This window comes from Phacochoerus africanus, chromosome 2 (genome assembly GCF_016906955.1).
Source record: "Phacochoerus africanus isolate WHEZ1 chromosome 2, ROS_Pafr_v1, whole genome shotgun sequence".
NCBI classification, from domain to species: domain Eukaryota; kingdom Metazoa; phylum Chordata; class Mammalia; order Artiodactyla; family Suidae; genus Phacochoerus; species Phacochoerus africanus.
The window spans coordinates 158,549,811-158,566,887 of NC_062545.1; positions in this window are offsets into that span (position 1 = coordinate 158,549,811).

Below are 17,077 nucleotides of genomic sequence, written 5' to 3' on the forward strand. Positions count from 1 at the left end.
GCATTGTATTAAAAGTGAAATTGCTAAAATCCTCAGTGCCATTCATTCTTTATATGGCATTACTCACTGTGAGTTTGATTTCTCTAGTTTGGGAGCCCTAGCATTCCATTCTTTGAAGGGTTTGTAAAAATCTATTATTTCTCTTAGGAACAGTCTGTGGTATATTGGACAGTGGGGGAAAATAAAGGAAAATTCTAACATACTGTGATTTGATTAACACCTGAGATTACTTGAAATGCATCTGCAGTGATCATAACCAATAAGATAATTAACAGCATATATTTAATAATTGAACAGCATATATTTAATATTCTTCAGGAGTTTAGAATATTTGCGTAAAAATATTTGGGAGATGAACATATTATCTTGACCTCAAAAGTTGAAGGTGAATTGTACAAATAGTTTGTAAATCAACTGGATTTTAGGCAAATGAAGTAAGACAGAGTCTATAGAATGTGTTTATTTTTTAAATTTATTTTTGGACACGTTCACAGCATACAGAAGTTCCTGGGCCAGGGATCAAACCCATATCACAGTAGTAACCCAGGCTGCTACAGTGACAACAACCAATATTTAACCTGTTGCACCACAAGGGAACTACACATAGAATTTAAAAATAACTCTGTGATGAAATATATGAAAGTAATAGCAGTTTAAAAGGAGTAGTAAAGGTTAAAATACCCATTATGCTGTGATCTTAGGCTCATGTCAAATAAGATGTCATCTAATAGTTTCCTATCATTGACCCTAGTGCCTTTTAAATTCTACCTCAGGTAACATTCCAAACAAGGATATACTGTGCATTAAAGAGTATAGTATGAATCATTTCTAAATGATAGGTAGATTTAAGTGGGAAATACTGCAGAGATTACAAAAAAAGTAAGGAAACAAAGTATACATTGTTTTACAGAGTATATCATTCTTACTAAGAAACTATGGGAGTTTTCGACTTTAAAACATTTATGTGGCAGAGTAAAGGAAGCCAGCTTCATGAGGACCCAAGCAATATCAACAAGAAGTTATAATCATCTTCATTGCAGAAGGAGGAATACAGCCCCTTGATGCAATCATTTTAAATATAAAGGAATGGGAGTTCCCACTGTGGCTCAGTGGATTAAAGACCCAACGTTTGTCTCCATGAGGATGCAATTCTATCCCTGCCCTCGCTCGGCGGGTTAAGGGTCTGGCGTTGCCACAAGTTGCAGCATAGGTGGCAAATGTGGCTCGGATCCATTGTTGTTGTGGTATAGGCCTCAGGAGCAGCTCTGATTTGACCTGAGCCCAGGAAATTCCATATGCTGCAGGTGCATCTGTAAAAAGAAAAAAAAAAAAAAAAACAATGAATCAATCCACAGGAATGACTGCAGACTGATCTCTGTTTGTACTTCATAAGACACAGACCTCTAGAACAGAAACATCTCCTGCTTAATTAATCTTATTTTGAGTATAAAATGAAAATTGTAGATAAAGAACTTGGAGACATTTTAGTGTTGTGAATCTTTTCTGCATTCTTTAAATGACCAAGATAGCAAAGGAAGAGGCTCAGTTCTTCCCTTTGGCATCTCTTTTCCAACAAGTGAACTTCACTCTACAAAAGTAGCCTTTTCTAAGTCCTGGTCTCCTCATGTAGCTCTCTGAGCAGTACATTAATAACAAGTGAGGCAGGTATTTATGCCGGGGAAAAGACAACCCTCCAATAAACTGTGTTGGGAAACCTGGACAGCCACATGCACAAGAATAAGATTGGACAATTTTCTTCCACCATATACCAAAAAACTCAAAGGCTTAAATGTGAGATCTGAAACCGTAAAAATCCTGTATGAGAACATAGTATTCTTCCATAGGTCTTAGCAATATTTTGGGGGTCCTTCTCCTTAGGCAAGGACTACAAAAGCAAACATAAACAAATGGGACTACATCAAACTAAAAATCTTTGCACAGTGAAGGAAACAGTCAACCAAATTAAAAGGCAGCCTACTGAGGGGGAGAAAATATTTACAATACGTGCAATAAGGGGTTAATATCCAATGTCTATAAAGAACTCCTACAACTCAATATCAAAAGAAACAAGCCAATTAAAAAATGGACAGAGGACCCGGATAGACATTTTTCTAAAGAAGACATACAGATGGCCAACAGATACATGAAAACATGCTCAACATCGCTAATCATCAGGTAAATGCAAATCAAAACCACAAGATATAAACCTTTAACCTGCCAGAATGAGTATAATCAAAAACACAAACAATATATTGATGAGGATATGGAGAAAAACTCTCACAATACTGTTGGTAGGTAAATCGGTACAGCCACTAAAGAAAACAGTATGGTGGTTCCTCAAAAAATTAAAAAAAGGACATCTATTTTCAAGAAGGAATCTGGAGTAAGCTGATCTGTCACACATTTGCTAAATTCCTGGCTTTTAGCCAATAGGGCTAAAGTACAAAGAAGAATTAAAGCTAATGGCAATGATTTTTATGTAACATTAGGTCAGATCACTTTTCAGTGGATTGTAGGATGGGACGACAGCCCTTGTTTCAAATTAAATAAAAGGTAATGGGGGAAAAGGAAGTGAAAATTATTAGTGGTTTTGAATTAATTTTAATTGCTTACACTTTGAATGGTGGTTTAGTATCCAGAGTCTTTTTTCTCTTGCTAATGTTGAGATACAGCTAGATTTCTTTTATTATATCAAAAATATTAATGGTAGTATTTACATCATTATTATGATTTTGCAATCCAGGGGATTCTCCTATGCTGCTTTAAAATGAAACCTTTAAGTGAACAATTTTCCAGTCTCTTTTGTCAAGGGATAACTGAAAATACTAATTACCATTTTAATGCAATTCTTGTTTATTGGAGGAGAACCTGTCAAAAGTTATACTGCCCCGTGTGTCTACTATGCAGGTGCAGCAAAAGTTTCCTACCTAGAACCTGCAGAACTAATGGCCATATCCGAGTTCCAGGATATTTTTGAAATTTAAAAGATTTCAGCTTCATTAGTAATATTAAAAAAAAAAAAGCAAAATTGATCTCATTAACTCTTTTTTTTTTCTTAAAATACACAGGTAAGTAGCTTTAAAAGAAAGAGTCAACAATCCCTCCAATTGCCAACTGAATATAGCATTAAAATGGCATGTAGCTATTTAAGAAATCCCCGTCAATTTATAAACAATTGCAACCTGGTTTGCCACACTTCTAGAATCAGATCAAAACTCAGCCTGTAAAATGACCTTTCCTTTATGCTCATAGTCTGCAAGTTGTCCGTTTGACATGTCTCCCAAATGGTGCATGTGTTGACCAGCAAAGACACAAGATAATTGAAGTCCCAACTGATATTTCCTCATTTTACAACACTTATTGGAAATAAGTCCTCTAAATTAAATGATAGATTAGTAGCTCCACATCCCTTTTTAAGAAATCTACCATTTTGACAACCCTTGATGTGACAAATGTTAAAGAGTATAAAAAGGTTATGTCTCCCACCCAATGATATATATCAGCTTTTGAACTAATACATTTCCAGTGCTTTAATACAATTATATATAAACCATAATCATAAAAACAAGTATCATGAAAATATCGAACTCAATAAGTCAAAGGATAGAGCTAAGAAACATTGATTCTTCTGTAACCTTGTGCCGCTTTTATCTTTTTTGCATGAAGATACAGTAACCTTCAAAACAAGTGCAAGGATTTTGGGTGCCTGTCCACATGCTAGTTTAAAAAATCCTTTATATTTGCAATCCATTGTTTTTGAAAGCCAAGAGTCTATAGCTTGGAGCACTGCTTTTACAAGGGAATGAGGGGGAAGGAAAGAGTTATTCAGAATAGATAATTGCTATTGAGAGCTGCTGATATGCCCACCAGGGGCTAGGAGCATTTTAAATATCTTAACCATTGATGCTAATAATGGTACAAGATCATTAAATAGAAACGTTTAGTCATGAAAAGCACCAGGCAAGAAGTCTCCCAGGAATAGCAGGTCTCAACAGTTAAATTGCTAATCTCTAGAAGCTTTCTTTGCTGTTTAATTGTTTCCAATTTTTAATCCTATTTTTCTTAGAAGTAACCCTTCTGACTCCCTTAGGAAGTCTTGTTTCCTAACTTTTAGATATGTATTTCCCTTTACTTCTAAAATTCTGTTTTTAAAGCCCTATTTGGTTGTAGCCAGTGAACAAGAGAGCCTTAGAGTTCTTTTTGAAATGCAAGTTAAATGTCTGTATTTTCTCTGGCTACCCTAGGTTAGGAAAAAGTTGCCAGAAGAGTAAGATAAACTGTGCTCTACTAATTTTTATTAATTCCCCCACTTCTTTATTTGTCAGAGGCCCTTATCATGTGACTTTCCCTAATAAGGTCAGAATCCATTTCTCCCCACCTGTGACTCTCTGGTCAATAGAGTGAAGTAAAAATGATGGGGCTGCAGTGCAGAGCTCAGGCCTCGGGAGCATGTCTGTTTCTGTCTCCTCTCTTCTGTCTCATACATCACCATGAAAATACACTGGAGGATGACAGAGGTGGAGCCAAGCTGAATCCACTGCGTTGTCCCACATGAGGCAAGCCTAGATCACCTGACAACCAGCTGAACCCCAGATGTGGCAGCAATCCCACATAAGATCAAGCAGGATGCCTAAGCAAATTCTGCGTAGAGTCAGGTGCTAGAGAAATGATGTGCTTGTTCGGTATACAACATTATTGTGGCTATAGTGACTTGTACACTGGTTTATAAAATAATATTATCCTTGTCTAAAAACTTGAGCATCATTTAGTAAATAATGACATTATGGCTGCAGAAGTTAGAAATGAATGGGACTACTCCTTAGAAAGATTGGGAATATCCATGGCAAAATAATGACTCCACCTAGACTTTAATTTTTATTGAAACTAGAAAAAAAATTCACCAATTTCTTGTACCCCATGCCTCTTGTAACCAGTAATCTATTCTCTGTATCTGAGGATTTTTTATTTTGTTTTTTTTGTTTTGTTTTTAGAGTCCATATGTAAGACAGATCATATGGTATTTCTCTGTGTAGATTTCACTTAGCATAATGGTCTCAATGTCCATTCATGTTAAGGCAAATGGCATGGTATTATTTTTATGGCTAAGTTATATATATGTGTGTATATATATACATATACACACCACAATTTCTTTATCCATTCGTCAACCATATCTTGGCTATTGTAAATAATGCTGAAATGAACATGAGGGCCCATGTATATTTTCTAATTAATGTTTTCACTTTCTTCCAATAAATAACCTGAAATAGATTTGCTGAATCATATGGTAGTTCTATTTTTATTTTTTGAGGAAACTCCATACTGTTTCCATAATTATTATACCAATTTACATTCCCACCAGTAATTCACCAGGCTTCCCTTTTCTCTACATTGTCACTAACTCTTGTTATTTTCTTTTTGACAGTAGCCATTCTAACAGGTATGAAGTGATATTTCATGGTGGTTTTGAATTGCATTCCCCTGATGATTATTCAACTTGCATATCTTTATATGCCTTTTGGCCCTCTGTATATCTTCTTTGGAAAAATGTCTATTCAGATCTTCTGCCCATGTTTTAATTGGATTGGTTTTTTTTTTTTTTGCTATTGAGTTGTGTGACTTTATATATTTTGGATATTATATAGACTTGTTGTAGAAAATATTCCTGGGTCAGACAGAATTTGGTGACAGATTAGATATGAGGTAAAGTAAAATAATAAGTTGCAATAACAATCATTTTGACTGTATGGTTGGATGATAATATTGTTATAAGGAAGTTCAGAAAAATTGCATTAACAAGTGTGGGGAATAAACATTGATGAAGATAATATATTTTTCAAAAGATACTTTTTTTGGCTACTTATAAACCACTGCAATCACAATGCCAGACCCTTAACCCACAGCACCACAAGGGAACTCCCTCCAACATTTTGAATATGAGGTGTATTGAGCCATCTGGTTTTAGATGATGGGTTGGAAGTGTGAATCAAGTTCTCAAGATAGAGAATGAGATAGAGACATATTTGGAACATCTTCATATAGATATAAAAAATAAGATACTTAAGAGAAAGAGAGATTGCTAGAGGAATGCTGAGGAATATTTTATGTAAAGAGGCAAAGAGATGAAGGTTAGAGGCAGAAAGCTAGAAATAACAGTGAAGTAAAAAAAAAAGAGGTTGAGATAGCGCATAAGTCTATGCATAGATGCTCCAAATCATATGGCATCTGGGACATGCAAATTAAAATAATGAGATACCTCTACACACCTTTTCGAATGGCCAAAATCCAGAACACTAACACCAAATGCCAATGAGAATGTTTTGTTTGTTACGCCTTCTTCATGAATTGATTGTTACTATTACAAAAAAGTCTCCCTCTCTCAGCTAAGACTTATTGCTTTGAAGTTTGCCTTTGGTCTTATTGATATAAATGCATGAACTTTGTAAGCAGGAAATTTATATGATATATTTTTTATATTAATTTCATCCTGTACCCATGTTTATAGTATATATTGTTTATACACATCATATAGTTATTTCTTCTTCAAAATCTGATATGAAAACCCCTGCTTCTTATTGTTTCTGCTGTTTATATTTAATATAATGTATGTTATTTGGTGTAGGTCAACCTCCTTGATACTTGTTTTCCATGTTTCCTTTTTTTGTTTGTTTGTTTCTCTTATTATGCCTTTCCTTTGCTTAATTGACTGACTTTAACATTCCATTTGTTTCATCTTTATGCTTTTTAATCATATCTACTATTTTATTATTTTCAGTATTCATACCAGTTTAACAATATTCAGTTTTAATTTATCATATTTCTTAATTTCAAAATTAATTACTTCACACTTTACTCAGTGTTCTCCCGTTTTCTTTCAACAGCCAAATTTTCTCTAGTTTCATCCACCTGTTTGTACTTTTCATATATTTCTAGACTATACAACTGTTATCTGCAGGTAGAATATATATACATGTATATATACATACACATATACATACACACACTACTCCACTCTTACCAGAAACAGAAGTCCTGATTTTTGTGTTATACACATTAAAACATGGATTAGAATTTTAGGAACATATAACAAAACAACATTACCAAATACCTCTAGCATGCTGTTAGTGCTACTCCACAGATATAATGTGAAATTGAATATGTGTGTATATTTATTTATATGATGTTTATTTAGATCTGGTATTCGCTGCGTTGATAGTCAGGATTCAATGAATCCTTCACTCAGAATGTTTGTTCAAATTATGTTAATAGCTTCACCTCTGCTTCTGCTGGGTTGCTTATTCAAAACAATAAACTTGAGGTATATGCTACATGCAACTCAGAAGCATGTCTTCATGGTTTTTTAAGGGAAGAGGATACAAAAAGAGGGCATCTTCTCTTCCCTGAAGAAGTTTGCCATGTAGTTGAGAACATCAAACATGTTATAAACCAAGTTTCAGATTTTTTTAACTCAGAATGTATAAAGAGTGCAAATTTATTTGTCCTAAGCTTTAGTAAAAGGTATAATTTCTATTTTAAACCTATTATTCTAACTTCTTGTACTCTAAAGTAATTTTTAAGCCAAGACTTTTGGAGACCACTCACTAGTTAGAATTTCAATGAAATAATTAAATATCTATGTGAAAGATATATTGAAAATTGCTTTTAAAATTGGTATAAAGATTTCAACTCTTTCACATGCATTCATAGAAAATCCTCAAGACCACTGAATTGAAAGTTCATACTTTGACATATTCTGATTTTTCAATGCTATGGGTATGTGTGCATTTGTTTCTATGTGTGTGTTTGTGGGAAAGAATGTGTAACCTATAACCTCTATGAGTCTTTCTGTTAATTATTTATTATAATAATCTTGATTTTTAAAAATGTAAGAAAAGTACTCAGTACATTTACTATGCATTTACCTTTTGCACTGTATCTAGATAGTTAAGTGCTATTACACAGTGACTATCAGAGAGCTAAAGCATTTGCATGGGCAAATGATTTTAAAATGTTCCATTCAGAATTGAAATATACTTGATGGATACAGCTGTAATCTATAAAACACAGTTTTCCATTCTAAATAATGGACCATCTAGGTACTTCTGAACAATTCTCTGCACAGTGTTTGTCATTATTCTTCAGGTCGATGTGGACTTTTTCCTACATGATTATCTGATTTGTTTATAATACTGCACCACCAAAATGCAAGCACAGTTTCAGAATACAATTTGCATTATGTACCAAACTCTATTCTTCTTCAATTCATTTTATAGAAAGAATATCAATTACTTCAAATTCATTCAGCTCTTCACTGACTGAAATGTGAAAATCTCACATAAATGGTGAAAGAGCACAAGACAGAGCAAGAGAATCATGGGTCATGTGAACCACCACATATTTTCAAGTTGCTAAGGGGACAGGCAGCCTTGTAAAACTAGCTGTTGCCCTCAAAATGGTCTCTTTTCATCCCTCTGTGTATTTTATGCTTATTTTAGAGGCTCAAAAGAGCAGGATTTATTTGCTTGTAGAATACAATTTATATTTTAGTCTCCTGTGCTCCATTTTACATTTTCCAAAGTGCACTAAATTTAATAAATCTAAGTTAACAGTTCTCCAGTGAATACAGGCAATTGCCAACACAACATCCTATTTCTGAGCTGTTCAGAAGTTATGGCACAAACTCTAGAATCATGACACTGGAGCTGTATAAACACATTATGTAAAATGTCTTTCTGTTGATGGCAAATGATGAACAATTAAAAATAAAATCATTTGGGATTTTTTAGCTTCAAGTATAAAACTTGAAAAAATATGAAGAATAGTTAGAGATTGAAGGTCAAAGACTAAAGATACTTGCACAAATACTCAGATATATTAATACAATTTGAGATCACTCCATTCTATGAACCCCTGGATTATATCTGGTTATTCTCCACACACAAAAAAAAATAGGTACTGTACTTGAAACAGTATGTATTTTATACGGAACAGAAGTCTTTAAAAGGGAGCCATAACTATAGCTTCAAAACAAACCTGAAAAACAAAAATAGAGGAGTTTATTTTGTATTATTGTAGAGAAGTACCTAGAAAAACAAATATTCATATAAGATCTTTTCAGTATTATGAAAAAGTTTATGCTTAAAGGTATCAAAAATCCTTAGTAACATAAAATTAATTTCATGAATGTCATTAAATAAACCTCTTTCCTAGGAATAAAAAATAATAAGATATCTTTAATGACTTTTAAACATTGTTTACATAATTCACTTTATATTCATGCGATCTGATTTAATAAAGTGTGTTTGCTTTATTTTTCCTGAATTATAAATAATTATCCTAGCAATTTGCAAAGGGATAATATTCTCCCATCCTATAAAATATTCCATTGCTTGCTATTCAAGACTTGACTCTTAGAATCTGATTTGAGTATAATGTATATACAAATACACATATGCACAAGGAGATGAATATTTGACATCAGCATTTCTTTCACTAGTAATTTGGGCAGTGTTTAAAGATTTTAAAAACTTTCTAAATCCCAGTGGCTTGCACAATCTAAGCAAAATGATGCTTTGATTCTTTTAGCATCTGCAGGCTGGAAAAATAAAACTAATTCTCAACATCAAATATTTGGAAAAACAAGTTGCCTTTTATTTCTTTGTTCAGGTGATATTTCCAATTTTTAATTTGTTTTTCTCAAGTTTCTATAGTTTAGAAAATACTTCTTTTTTCCTTGGAGAACATATGCCAAGCTCACATACTTCCAAAGGGTTTGAAGTTATTAAATAATTTTTGTTATGTCCATAGTTCAACTTAGTTATCTAATTAGTCTATATCTACCCTACACATACAAAAAATGGATAATTATCAAGAAGTTTAAAATAATGTCTTAATACTTTTGCCATCATCTCTTGCCTTGAAGGGCAGTAGGTATGGAAAAACAAATAGACATTGCTCAACCTTTTTTGTTCTTGGTGGAAAAGAAATGTTTTAATTTTTACACAATTCACAAATCCTTACAGTGTCCTTGACTGTAAAATGCAGTGTAATATCACACAAAGTAACTTTTGTTTCTTTGTGGGTATTGGCTGTAAAGCAAGGCACAATTCTTTGAGAAGCAAAAGGAGAGCTTTGAACAGCATTTTTTAAAGTAAAAAGAATTCCATCACTAATACTTCTCATCGAACGTATCTCCAAAGAGAGTAGAAGATCAGTGCCGTTAAATGCCCTGTCATATTTTAATAGAAAGTTATTCCTCCTGGGCTGGTCTCAGCTCTTTCTGTGAAGCCTCTAGGCAGTTCTCAGGTACTATTCTTTGTCTTCCCGCTTTGCTTCTGAAAGAGGTGAACTCAAACAACTTCGGACTATTACTATCCCCAAATACTTTATTAATAAAATTATCACACAGTGTTTTACTTCTTTCAAGAAGAGGTATATATTTGAAATGCCAGGGTCAATAAAAATCCCCGCGAGAACTCATTTCTTTCAGAAGTCGGATTATTTAAATTTTTATAGATTTGAGAAAGAATTTTCTTTCAATAGGCCTGGTCTTTTAAGATTTCACAGAATCTGTGAACACAGATTTTTAAAATCCTTAGCCATACAAAAACAAACATGCAAGCACAAAAAAGGCATTAAATAGGCATTCAACAACTTTAAATGTAATACTAAACCTGGAGCAGTTGGACAGTGATAAGTGGTCATTTAGGCTTTCCCATTGAGACTGTCTTTTGATAACTCACAATAATTCTTAAAGACATATCAGTTAATTAGACACACTCAAAAACATTATATTCTGTTTGGGGCTTTGTTTTTGTGGGTGTGTGGATAGTTGCTGGACAAAGCCATCTTAGGATCTCTCATAGAAATAAAGTTGACAGGAATGCATTTTTTTAACCTATATATTTAGAAGTAATACATTAATAATTCCTTTATTGTTGTCTGGAACTGAAATTTTCTCCAGCTTTTCAAACACATTTCCATTAATACTTTTCTAGACATAACTTTTTAAAAAATGATGTAACAATGCTTGGGCCTATGAAAAGAGTCTTTTTATTCATGAATGGCTTCCAAGTTAAATGCCTCAAGTCACTCAAGCTGTTCATGATCTTCCCCACAAGGACTGTCCCAAATGACTACCAGAAATAATCATACCATCAAATAAGCCCTGAAGAGAGGTTCCTTCCTTTGGTTCACCCCTTTGACTTCATCTTTTCAAAGGAACTCAGGAAAAAGATGAGAGTAGATTTAAATTTGTAGGATCTCTGTTGACTTAGCAAATGTAGTTGCAGCTGTTGTCCTAAGTCTTATTATTAAGTATTAATATATTTAACTATTTTAATCATCCCTGTGAAGTAGCTTCTATTGTTATGCTCACTATGTAGATGAAAACTTTAAAACTGAGAGGTCAGTCTCTTGTCTAGAATCAGATAATTGGTCTCCAACCAATGAGTTAACTTCTTGTGGCTGTAGTAAGTGGTGCTAGTCTGCCTTTCCTAATAAATTCTTCTGAAAAATCCAGCTCAAGGTGTGTGTGTGTGCGCGTGTGTGTGCGTGTGTGTGTGTATGTGTGTGTGTGTACAACTTGATAACCCCAGTAAGTCAGGAATTTGAAGGTTGATACCTTTGTTTAAAAACAATGTTGAGTGTGTTGGGATTTGGGAAGGTAGAGGCAGTTTTATTTGATTTCTAGTCATGAAGAGTAAGTTCTGGGGTGCTGAGCCCTTACTGCCACCAGAGTTACTGTTCCATTTCTCTAATCCTTCCACTTTTCCTTCTCCCTAGCAATCTACTTCTCACCTTTTCTCTCCCTGGTCATCAAGATGTCTCTCCCAGTGCTCATTTTCTGCTGATGTCTTTCCTCTCTAGTTCTGCAAGAACAGCAGCAATTAGAAGAGAACTTCTACGTGGCTCCACTACACATCAAGCTACCTAAGTTGGTAGTAAGACGCCATATCTTCCCTCATAATACTATTGCTGGACTATCTTTTCCTCTGTCCAAGGCAATCCTTATGCACTAGACCTCTTTCTTCTCACCTCAGATGTATTTTACTTAAACTATCTCCCTTGCATCAGCATACAAAAATGTTGTACTGTTGTCCCATCTTTAAAAAACCCTCCCTTGGCCCTACATTCTCTTCCAGTCACTTCCTCATTTCCCCATCATCGTCTGCAGTATAACTACTATTAAGCCCTGCAGCCAAAGGCTACCAGTAACAGAGTTGTAGTTCATCAAAGTTGGCTTTAACCACCATTGCAACAAAGGAAAACACGCAATGCAAAGTTGTTGGGCATCTCAGTAAGAGGTGGTTAGAAAAGATATGTTGTTGGAGCTTGTGTGGGAAAAGTGCAAGAAAGCAGGGCTTTGCTGTGAATTAGAAGATGTCCGGAAGTGAGGATAACTTTGTGATTGAGTTCTTAGTAAGTCTTATCTAAGGCATAAGGAATAAAGGGAAGACAAAGCCATTGGGTACATTATGCATATTGATAATGTAATCAAGGGTTAAGGGATAATTTAAGCTTTAGGGAAAGATATTTAAAGATATTAATAGTATTAATTGTATGTCAAATCTTAATTATATTTTATCTTTTGCCAGCCATTAAAGCAGGTAATGTATGCGACCCCCTGCCCCATTTTATTTTATTTTGTTAGAGTGTACTTTATCAATTTTACCCTCTCTTTATATATAATGATTTAAATTTCTTAAATTTTATTTTAATATACAAAATGCTTCACAGGCTCTGGCTATAACAGTTTTTGGCAGCAAATAATTGAACATGTACTTAGCAATGTCTTTGACCACTGGGATATTTATTACTTTTGAAGTATAATGGGTGATAAATAGACCCCTTAAAAGTCACATCATCATGTTTGCTATAGCAACCTTAGTTCCACAGTTAGCATTTTATGAAGAAAATTTATAATCTTAATACATAGATTTCCACTAATTAAATCTATATCAATCCAATCAGATATTTTGTCCTTGACATCAGAGAAAAAAAATGGTAACTTTTGTTACCAACTTGATAGACACTTGAAAAATTAGCTATTGCCAGTTTATTCTGTTGGTGAATATAAATATCTCATAACACATCTCAGTTTTATAAAAAAAAAATAGTCATATGGAAAAGAAAACAGGGACGAGCAGCAATTTGGTGATCGCCATAGAAACTGCTTCCAAGCCTGAGTTGTTTACTTTGGCATTGCCATGTGCATGTCTCTTCCTATGCTTTATGTAATTATCTATTTTAATTTATCTTGGATACTAGATAATGCTATTTCGATTTAATATTCTATTTCTCCGGTAATCAAAGATTATGTTTGTTATTCACAAAATGTATTAAAGGGATTTCACGTTGTGTCCGGCAGAGGCTAAGTTGACCTTTAGGTTGTAGTTTCATAATAGCATTTGATTTTTTTTTTTTGAGAATTATATTTTATTCAGCAGACGTTCTGAGGCCTTAAGCATGGGAGACACCTTTTCAAATTGCTCTGAGGGATTGCTCCGAAGAGGTAAGGGAAGAGCCTGGATAAATAGAAGTTTTTGCAACAAAGACCAGGTGTTTAGAATATGACTTTTTCTTTTTTTAAGACTTTTATTTTTTTCCATTATAGTTGATTTATAGTGTTCTGTCAATTTCTACTGTACAGCAAAGCAGCCCAGTCATACATATATATATATTCTTTTTCTTACACTATCCTCCATCATGTCCCATTACAAGTGACTAGATATAGTTCCCTGTGCTATAGAACAGGATCTCATTGCTGATCCACACTAAATACAATTGTTTGCATCTATTAACCCCAAACTCCCCCCAAAATTTCCAGAAAGCAAATGCATTGCATTTGTATATTTTCATTTTCCTTTAATGTGGAACATTATCTAGGTTTTTAAAAGTTCCTTGATCTTGACATTTTTGAAAAGTAAAGTCTGATTAATTCAGAAAATAATTCTCAATTGGTGTTTTTACCACGTAACTTCAAGATTAGAAGCAGACTATGTTTATATGTTAGGAGTAACATAGAAATGATGTTATATCCTTCTCAATGCGCCATATCAAGAGGTCTTATTATCATATTGATAAGAGTTTGTAATGTTAGTGACCAGATCATTAACTGATTAAGGCAGTGTCTCCCAGATCTCCACTGGAAAGCTATTATTTTCCATTTGTAATTAATAAATAACTTTTGGGAAGAAACTTTGAGAATTTGCAAATAATGTTTAATCATCAGACATTAGACACTAGTTTTAATATCCATTCATAACTTTTTATTTTTTTTCCTTAGGGCCACACTCAGGGCACATGGAGGTTCCCAGACTATGGGACTAACTGGAGCTGTAGCCACAAGCCTATGCCACAACCATAGCCACAGCAACGCAGGATCTGAGTTTGCTTCTGTGACCTGCACCACAGCTCATGGCAAGGCCAGATCCTTAACCCACTGGGTGAGGCCAGGGATCGAACCCGCATCCTCATGGATGCTAGTCAGTTTGTTAACCACTGAGCCACCACAGCAACTCCCATGGATAATTTATTAGCGTCATTATCCCTCTGATACTTATTGGTTGTCATTCTATTGCAAGGAAGTATGTTTCTTTTTCCGTAATTTAATTCTGCCTTTATACTGGTGTGGACTCATGGCTTTTATTTTATTCAGTAGACTATAATCCATATTATTAACAGTTATTTCCATATTCAAATTCTGAAAGACAATTTGAAATGTTTCACAATGACTGATAATTATAAAATCTTCCTTACCCAATGTAGAGACCAGATGGGTCCATGGAAGTTTTTAGCATTAACATATAAAGAATAATACTTGCTGGTCTCTATGGTGGAGAGTCTGACAGAGGCACCTGTTTGCTCTCTCCTATTATAGTTCTTAGCATTCCAGGAGAAGATGATATCCTGAAATGCAAAGGATCCCACTCCCAGAATTTCTAGTTCTAATGATACATCATGAAATCTGCAGCAATAAACTTTCTTAATGAGAATGTCATTAGTTAGTAGGAATGGCTGACTACAAACTAGGTAATATAGGAATCATATTCAGAGAGAACTATCTAGTAGGCATGAAGTCATAATGTCTGTCTAACTCACTATTGTCTCAACACCTATTCCATAGCAAATGCTAAATAAGCACCTCTAAAATTAATATATGATTAGATTTAAAGAAGCTGAACTGTAGAAAGGAATTTTGACATGATTTATGGATAATTTCTGTCATAATTTTTAACCACTACTCTGCTTTTTCACATTTTCTGAACCTCTTCTTAACACTGTTAGAATGGATTCAGAAACTGCAAACATCTTTTCCTATTTGTTTGTGTATTGATAGTCTTCAAAAGGATTTCAATTACAAACATGCTATTAAGGCAGTTCTTGTAACAACACTATCTCTTCCCTGTCACTAGTAGTGGCATTTGTTTTTAAGTCAATATATTCAGTAATAGATAATCATTTTTAAGTCTTATCTTCTAATTCTAGCACCTATCCATAACACTTTAATCCTCCTCACCTAAGCTTTCCAGTTGCCCAAATTAACTGTCAGGAATTCCTTTTCAGCCGTTTGATTTGTGTAAACATTAACATGATGTTAGAAAAGTGAGATAATATTTAAAATTTAACAGAGTTTTCCCTGCATACATGTGATTATAAACCATTTCAAATTTTTTTTTTCTCACCCGGATGCATTAGAGCTAAAAAGGATCACATGTTTAAGGAATTTTTCCCTTTGACTACATACTCATCTGGAGGAAAATAAATAAGCTTTAATCACTAATAGTTATCAATGTGATGATCAATACATTATAGGTGAAATGATAGTATAATACTGAGCTTCAAATTATGAGTGATAAGTGTGTTAAAAAAATGGTTTTAGCCTAGTTTAAATTCTAGCTGCATCACTTGATGCTTTTGGAACATTAGCTAATTCATGGAACCTCTTTGAGTTTCACTTTCCTTGTAAGTGAAATGCTACTCATAATACATAGCTTCACCAAAAAGATGTGCAATGGTAAAATATACTTCATATAAGCGAGTTTCCTAAATTTCAGTAAAGGAGCATTCATGTGATTTAATCCTCTCCTGATATAGTCATGTACAATGAAAGTAAAACATTTTTTACAATTATTTCACTAATTATCTTCAAGTTAGAGACTAGATATTAGCCTTGGGTTCAGACTGAGGGAAAAGAATATGAACCTTTTCCAGACTTATTCAAAGGCAAATTTTCTTTTTTTCCTTTCACATGATCCTAGGCCTATGTGTATCCTATTGCCCCATCTGGAACTGGAAGACCATGTCTTATTCATTTATTATTCTCCCTGGTGAGGGAAACAAATGCAAAGCTTAAGGGATCTATGTTGCTCATAAAACCCTGGCCTTGTTATCTTAAGAGACCAGTCCTAGTAACACAATACCCTCTTTTGTTGCTTAAAAGAAAAAAAAATAATAACACGGGCATATTTATCTTGAATTAGTCCTGAGAATATCCCCTTTACTCCCAAACTGTGAAATGGCAAAGCATGGCTCAGCCTGCTGCATGGAATTGATCAAGAAAATGTCTACAGCCCCTAGAAGTGGTACAGGTCAGATTAGTGATTCAGTGACCGACATATCACCTGAGCACTGAGGAATGACTCAATCCTCAACCCCTTGCATTTCCTGACTGTAGAACGCATTGATGAAAAGGTCTGGGGTGGGGGCAGGGTGAGAGGATGAGGAGAGAATACCTGGAAAAGAAATAACTACCATCTTGATTGATGCCACTTACATATTTTTATAATGCATCCTTTCTTTCCAATTTCAATAAACTCCTTTCTATCAGAGGAACAACATAGGGCTTCACTTTGCCTTCAGTCACCACAGATAAAATCATCCACACTACCCTAGAGAGAAAAGATAAATTAAAACACAGAGCCCATATTTAATTATCTGACTTTAATTGAAATTGCTCAGGCTTCCCACTAACTTTTCATAGATGTGTCACAAGTTGTGATGGATGTCCACAATTTATTTTCAGTAGAATTGTGGCTTCCTACAATTATAACAATATTTGTTAAATGGATCCCTG